This window comes from Pinus tabuliformis, chromosome 4_1, assembly GCF_031772625.1.
Source record: "Pinus tabuliformis cultivar Carrire ecotype Pingquan chromosome 4_1, CPIR1, whole genome shotgun sequence".
Lineage (NCBI taxonomy): Eukaryota > Viridiplantae > Streptophyta > Pinopsida > Pinales > Pinaceae > Pinus > Pinus tabuliformis.
Genome location: NC_142303.1, coordinates 805,138,809 through 805,146,659, shown reverse-complemented (window position 1 = coordinate 805,146,659; position 7,851 = coordinate 805,138,809).

The following is a 7,851-nucleotide window of genomic DNA, read 5'->3' as shown; positions in this document are numbered from 1 at the left end:
TTTAGTAAAGCCTTGGTGAGAATATCTGCAATCTGCTCATTTAGCGATATGTGAGTCTAACAACTCCTCTCTATACCATGTCTCAAATGTAATGATATAGGATCTTTATGTGCTTGGACTTGTCATGAAACACATGATTCTTTGCCAAATGAATCCCACTCTTGTTGTGGAAATATTTCACTGCAGTGTCTAGGACCTGCTCAAACAACTCTCCAAATTAATTTCTCAACCAAACTACTTCAAATCTAGGCATGTTAACACCAATATACTCTACCTCTATGGTACTCAATGCTACAGACTTACGTTTCCTACTCATCCAAGATATCATGGCAGATCCAAGGCTAAAACAACATCCATGAGTGTTCTTCCTTTCAACAACATTTCCTACCCAATCAACATCAGTATATCCATGCAGTCAAACATCTCTAATAGAATATCTCAAACCAAGGGTGATCATCCTATGCAAATATCTCAAAACTTGCTTGGCAGCAACCCAATGTGCATGGAGAGGCTCATTCATGAATTGAATCAATGTGTTCACTACATAAAATATGTTCATACGAGTCTTCACTAAGAACATTAGAGCCCCAAGCAATTATCTATACTTAGGTGGATTTGACAAATCGGGTCCTACAACTTCTCCTCATAGCTTTTTGAAATTGATTTCCACCGGTGTAGGACTTTATTTTGTTATTCCAAATATCTCCAATAGCTTCACAACATATTTTCCTTGAGAAAGGAAAATCTCACGAGGACTTTTCCACACCTCAAGGCCTAGGAAGTAGTGCATGAGTCCAAGATCCTTCATCTCGAATTCAGAGACTAGCTCCCTCTTACACTCGATCATCAGGGTCTCACTACTTTTCATAAATAGATCATCAACATGTAAAACCAAAGTCAATGGCATACCTTGGATCACTTTTAAGCAGAGGTTGGGATTGACATTGCTTCTTATGAATACAAGCTTCATCAGGTAACTATCTATGCGGGCATACCATGCTCTGGGGGCTTGTTTCAAACCATGTAATGCCTTCTTCAACCTGCAAACACAATTTTTTCGATCGTCTACTTCAAATCCCTATGGTTGATTAACGTAGACTTCTTCTTGTAACATGCCATGAAGGAATGTGTTCTTCATGTTCATCTGATAAAGGGTCCATCCTTGACTTGTAGCAAGGGCAACTATCGAGCGAATGGTCGTATATCGAGTCACAAGTGAAAATATGTCGTCATAATCTTCTCCCTCTTTCTAGGATAATCCTCATGCCACAAAAATTGCCTTATATTTCTCAATACTTCTATCAACTCCATTCTTGATCTTGAATAGCCATTTTGAAGTCGCCACATATTTTCCTTTCGGTCTCGATTCAACATCCCATACATCATTCTTCATAATAGATTTGTATTCTTCATCCGTAAAATCCTTCCAAAATTGTTCTTTCATGGCTTCTTCAAAGGTTTGAGGCTCATCTTGAATCATATTTCTCATAGCTACAACATATCCCTAGTACTTGCATGGCTTCTTGCTTTCTCTAAATGATCTTCTAGTGGGAATATCTCTCTCGGTATCCTACAATGTATTATGAAGCCAAAGTGGCCTCTTCCTAGTAGGAAGATAAAATGGAGGAGGATCCAAGGGGTCCATAGGTTCCATGGGTTCATCAACAATGTCTCTCTCGGATTCAGGCATGAAAGGGCCTTCTAGAATATCCATATCATCATTCTTCTTCTCAGGAGGATGAGGCAAAGGAAGGTCCCTTAGTTTCCTAAGGGTAGAATTGATCCGGATTTAAACAGGAATGCAAAAAATTACAGAGATAACCATAAATACAGAGATGCAGCGGAAATAATACTTCATTTCATACTGTAAAATGTTGAAATATGCTTATAAACAGAAATGGAAATAAACCATTTAGGGAGATGGTAGCTTATCTCTGAGAAGAGATGTGGTGGCTACATGCCTCTGAACTATGTTACAATGAGGCTCGAAGGCCTATTTATTGTTGAGAAACAATGGAAAACCCTTCACATCCCAAAACCTAACCCTAGAAGATGAAATGCCAAATTGTGGGCCCCGTTTGGGTAAATTGGTACATCAATTTCCCGGGGTCGTAATTTTGGCACCCGATCTTCGTTTGGCGCGCACAATAGCTCATTAGAAAGATATATCCGAGAAATATAACTTTGGGAAGAGCAACATCAATCCATGGATCCGTGTTGCTCCCATATTTCCCAAAAAATGTCATTTAGGGCCTCAAAACGGCTCCGAAAGTTCAGGACTCGAAAAAACTGCTAAAAATAGTAAATTGTGCTACAATTACGGAAACTGAAAAACTGAAAGAGACAGTCGTGGGGGTCCAAATGGGACAGATGGGTGGCCACCAACATCCACCTGGATCATTCCTCCCCCCTTAGGAAGTAATGGTCCCCATTGCGTTGAGTTCCTCCATCTGCTGAACTTGGTCCCTGGTGAGCTATTCTGCAATCTTGGATGTGTCTAGTAATGGTGGGAAGCATGGTTGAGGGTGGTACACATTGAACACTTGGTGTAGGCGAAAGAATGGAGGAATACTATGCTCCAAAGAATTTTTCCCACAGCCTTAGTAATGGTGTAAGGACCATGTCGGCGTGGTCGGAGCTTCTGATGAGCTCTTGTAAGGCGTTCTTTTTGTGGATGCAACCAAACTTTGTTTCCCACCTGAAGCTTGTGCGGTACCCCTGTGGGTGAGGAGAAGTTGTTCCTGTGTTCTGTCATGACCATATTCCTTTGTTGTTACTGCTGCGTGGAGGAATCCTTCGCAGGGGTCATGGATGTGGTGACGATCTTCCCCTTACTTTGAGAGCGAATCAGACAAAAAATGAATTTCCTAGTCTGGGAAATGAGCTTACTGCCTTTCTTAGTAGATATAAAAGAGGTGGCGGTAGGTGGGGCTACCTCCGGTATCCTGTATAATGAATTATCCAAAGAAATAATGACAGCGCGAGGCCTTGACTCATACACAGCATGTCTCCTCCACAAGTATGGCTGGCCTAATAATACATCACAAACATTAAGAGGTGTAACATCACACAATACCTCGTCTGTGAAGGGCTTGATGTTGTAGGGAAAGTGACATTGCTGGCGAACTTTGAGATCTCATCCTTCATGAAGCCACCCGATATTGTATGGCTACGAGTGTGGTGTAGTCGATAAGCCCAACCACTTCACGACCTCTCCTGAAATGAGGTTCTTTTGGCTGCCACTGTCGACAATGAATTGCAGCGGCGAACCCTTCACCCACATCTATGAGTGGAAAAGACGCTCTCCCTCCTCTAGATCTTTAGGCTCATTCTTCTGGATCTTAGCGATGGCAACAGTGGCACTGGGCTCCACATCAATGATCTACTTCCCTTCGCCATTCCCCTTATCGGCTTCTGACTCAGGGTCAAAACATGCACCTGATTTTGAAACCTTCAACTCGGCCACCAGCGACTGCTTGGTCCGACACTCACTTGTGTTATGAGTGGGACTCTTGTGGAACTCACACCACTTTCCTGTGTCCTTCTTCGACTTCGTGGTGTTGTTCTTTTATTGCGGCTTCGATAGATCGTCTTGGGTCACCCCGCCCTGGCTTTGTCCTTTGGTCTTCAGATTTGTTGATCCAAAGTCTCGCTTCTTCTATTTGAACTTTTTCTCAATTTTGACTGCGTATCGGTACGTCGTGCCCAGCAAGGAGATGTTCAGGAACTCCATATCTTCCTGGATGTATCTATGTAGGCAGCCACAGTATTTGAGTACCAAGTGTAGCTCAGAGTCCTTGATACCCAACTGTGTGCGAAGGGTATGAAAAATGTTTGTGAACTTTGACACATCTTGGTCCCTTCCCTGCCACAGTGTGGTCCATTTGATGTATTTGTCCTCATAGCTTTTGATAGGTTAGTACTGCTCCTTGATGGCATCCCGGAATGAATCCCAAGTGGCTGTGGTTGGAAATAGTGACCCTGTACTTTCATTCTTCTGCTCACAGTAGGTTTCCCACCAGTCCTTGACGTGGGGGGCTGCTTTGAGAAGAGCGAAAACAATCTTTTCCCGACTTGAAAATTCATGAACAGAAAAATACCCATCTAGCTGATTTAACCATTTATCTACAGCATCTGCATCTATCTGACCCTTGAATATGGGGATTCCAAAATTAACTTATACCTTAAATAGTGTGGCGTTTCCAGAGTAGCTATTGGAAGCCTATGCGTCGCCTCTGGGTAGCCATTGAAGGATCTGCGCAAAGTTGTCCATCATCACGTTCCTTTGTCACTCGAGGGCTTCCTCGAGCAAGATTTTGATAAGATATCTTGCCCCCTCATCTTTCTTCTCATCCTCCAATGGGAGGCTGTTGGGATTTGCGAGGCTATTCTTGCAAAGGTTAGACCAATTCAAGCCCTAACTCCTTATATCCCAACCTCGTTGGGGACATGCAAAGAAAAACATAGAAAAAGCAGACCGCTCTGATACCACTGATCTAGATTTAAATAGGAACGCAACAAATTACAAAGACAACCATAAATATAGAGATGCAGCAAAAATAATACTTCATTTCATTACTGCAAAATGATGAAATAAGCTTATAAACAAAAATGGAAATAAACCAACTAGGGCGATGGTAGCTTATCTCTGAGAAGAGATGTGGCGGCTACATGCCTCTGAACTGTGTTAAAATGAGGCTCGAAGGCCTATTTATTGTTGAGAAACAATGGAAAACCCTTCACATCCCAAAACCTAACCATAGAAGATGAAACGCCAAATTGTGGGCCCCATTTGGGTAAATTGGTACATCAATTTCTTGGGGTCGTAACTTTGGAACCCGATCTTCGTTTGACACATACAATAGCTCGTTAGAAAGATCTATTCGAGAAATATAACTTTGGGAAGAGCAACATCAGTCCATGGACCCATGTTGCTCCCAAATTTCCCAAAAAACGTCGTTTAGGGCCTCAAAACGGCTCTCGAAGTTCAGGACCCGAAAAACTGCTAAAAATAGTAAATTGTGCTACAATTACGGAAACTAAAAAACTGAAAGAGACAGTTGTGGGGGTCCAAATGGGACAGGTGGGTGGCCACCAACATCCACCTAGATCAAGAATCGTCATTGAACATGAAATCTGTGCTAATTTCAACCTTCCTTTGACCAAGAATATATATTCTAAATGATTTAGAATCTTCATAATATCCAACAAACATACCTTTTCTTCATGTTGCTTCCAGGATGTTTCTTTTGTCCTTTGGCACATGCAAATATACGTGGTAGCCAAATATATGAAGGTGACTAATATCAGGCTTGACACCTATGAATACTTCTTCGAGAGTCTTGTTGTCAAATGTTTTATGAAGCACCCTATTTTGAACAAATGTAGTTGCATTAGTAACTTCTCCCCAAAGAAACTTCGACAACTTTTGATCATGGAGCATGGTGCGGGAAACTTCTAAAATGGACTTGTTCTTTCTTTCGACTACTCCATTTTTTTTGGGATTGTAGGGCACAATCATTTCTTTCTTGATTCCTTCCTTATTAAAAAAATATATGAATTCATTTGAGATGTATCCTCCACCGTTGTCAAACCTAAAGATCTTAAATCTCTTCCCTGTTTGTTTTTCAACCATAGCCTTGAAATTTTTGAACAAATTGAAAGCCTCATCCTTATGCTTCAAGTAATATATTTGTGCCTTCCTTTACAAATCATCAATGAATGTAATATACTAGAGATGGCCACCAAGAGAGTGTATGCGCATCGGACCAAATATGTCGGAATTAATGAGCTATAGGATTTCATTTGTATAGTACTTGCTAGAGGGGAGTGGTCCCCTTGTGTTCTTTCCACTCGCACATCCAAAACATACTCCATCGTGTTGGGTTTTAACATTGGGAATTCCATAGACTAATTTCTTCAATTTCAAAAGGGCATCATAATGTAGATGGGCCAATCTTTGATGCCATAGCTCACTTTTATGATTATTATCATGGACAATGCCAGACGAGGTCTTCTAGGGACTCTATAGAGTCCTTCAAATCTTGATCCCTATTGAGAAATATAAGGCATTAACATTAGGTGATTTCTATTAATTAGTAATTACTTGTGAATTATTTTTACTTATTTATATTGGGATCTTCCTCTTCTTGGATTATTAGTGTTCTTCTTCATCAAACAATAACCAATGCATGAACATAAATAGACAAGAGACACAAATGTAGGTTATCAGCCAGGGCCAAAACCTCTTACTCTTTGAGAGGAAAACCTACACAATTCTTCTTATAGAGATTCAAATTGACAAATATCAAGACCAAGACCCTTGACCTATTAGCCACTCCAAGACTAAGACACTAGTTCTCTTGATAGTCTTCTCTTCTTCTCTTCCTTTTCGATCTTCTTATCAATGAGACACATGTCACCACTGAGATATTCTTCATATTGAGATCTTATTTCCATGAGACATCCTTGATGTCATCCTACTTCTGTGATGGCATCAACTTCTTCCCTTGATCTAGTATTCATGTCCTTTGTTTAAATGGTACCGAGACCTTCAACTGAAGTTCCACCGAATTATTGAATTGCAGCTCTTCCATAACCATGACACCTAACTATTCTTTGTTTATTGCAATCTTCTTTATCACTATACTTGGTCTTCAGAAGGATCCAAATTCCTATTCCTGTGAAACTATCCATCAAAACCAGAGATCTGAATTGTTGGATGACTATGCTAGAAGTCCAAGCTCATCACTTTCCTCTCCATCCGAAAATATATAAATTGCTGACGTAGCTACCATCGAAAATCTCAGGAATCTGAATTCTAAATTTTGCCAATGTGAGGATCCTTCATGCCTATTTATAGTTGTTGATGCATATAAATAAGTCAACATAACCTTGACGAAGGGATGTGTCTCTTAAATAGGTAAGTCGACTTGATCTTTTACTTCATTTGGAGGCTGACTTCAAGAGCAAGACTAGTGCTTGTTGTTGGAGGGCTTCTAGACATTTTCATAGACTCATATACATTGTTATATCCCCAAGAAGGGCTCTTTATACATGACATTGACTCTTTGACTTTAATGAAAAATCCTAAGGCTCTAAATGGGAGCCATCTAAATAAAATTCTTTCTGATGAAACCCATGAAGAAAGCATAATTCATTTTTCTTCTTTTCATCATTTACAAAATCGCAATTACAATGTCATTATCAAGACCGAACCTAGTTACATTTTACAACAATCCCAATGTGAATGCACCTCTCATAGGTGATTCCACCAACCAAGTAAGTAATTTTCCCTTGATTAAGAAAACCCTCATCCATTTTCCTTCCAAAGCAAATATAGTTACCAAATTCTTCTTCCACCCTGACACATACATCACATCATGAAGCAGAACAGATTCCCCAGATTCTAAATGAAATTTAACAAACCCAAAACCTTTAACGAGATGAGTGGAGTTGTCTCCAAGAATAATTTTCAAACTTGAATCCCTCTCAAATAAATTAGAAATAACTTTCTTACACCTAGATAAATTATGAGAGGCCCTACTATCAACCAACCAACCATTCCAAGCATCCAAAGAAGAGGAACTAGAAATTGCATAAATAAGAATATACTCAGATTGATTAGCAACATTACTTTCATACATGGTGTTTCTTGACTTCTTTTGAGGACAATGGTCTTCTTCATGATAACTCAGAGCATATCTTCTTCTTCTTATTTCATCTCTTCCATTACAATCATATCTTTGATCATCTATTCTTCTTTGATTTTTAAACATGTTATTTTTGCTCTTAGTGTTGTAGCATGGACCATTTTTCTCCTTAAGGAAATCTAGAGCATAATGACCTTTC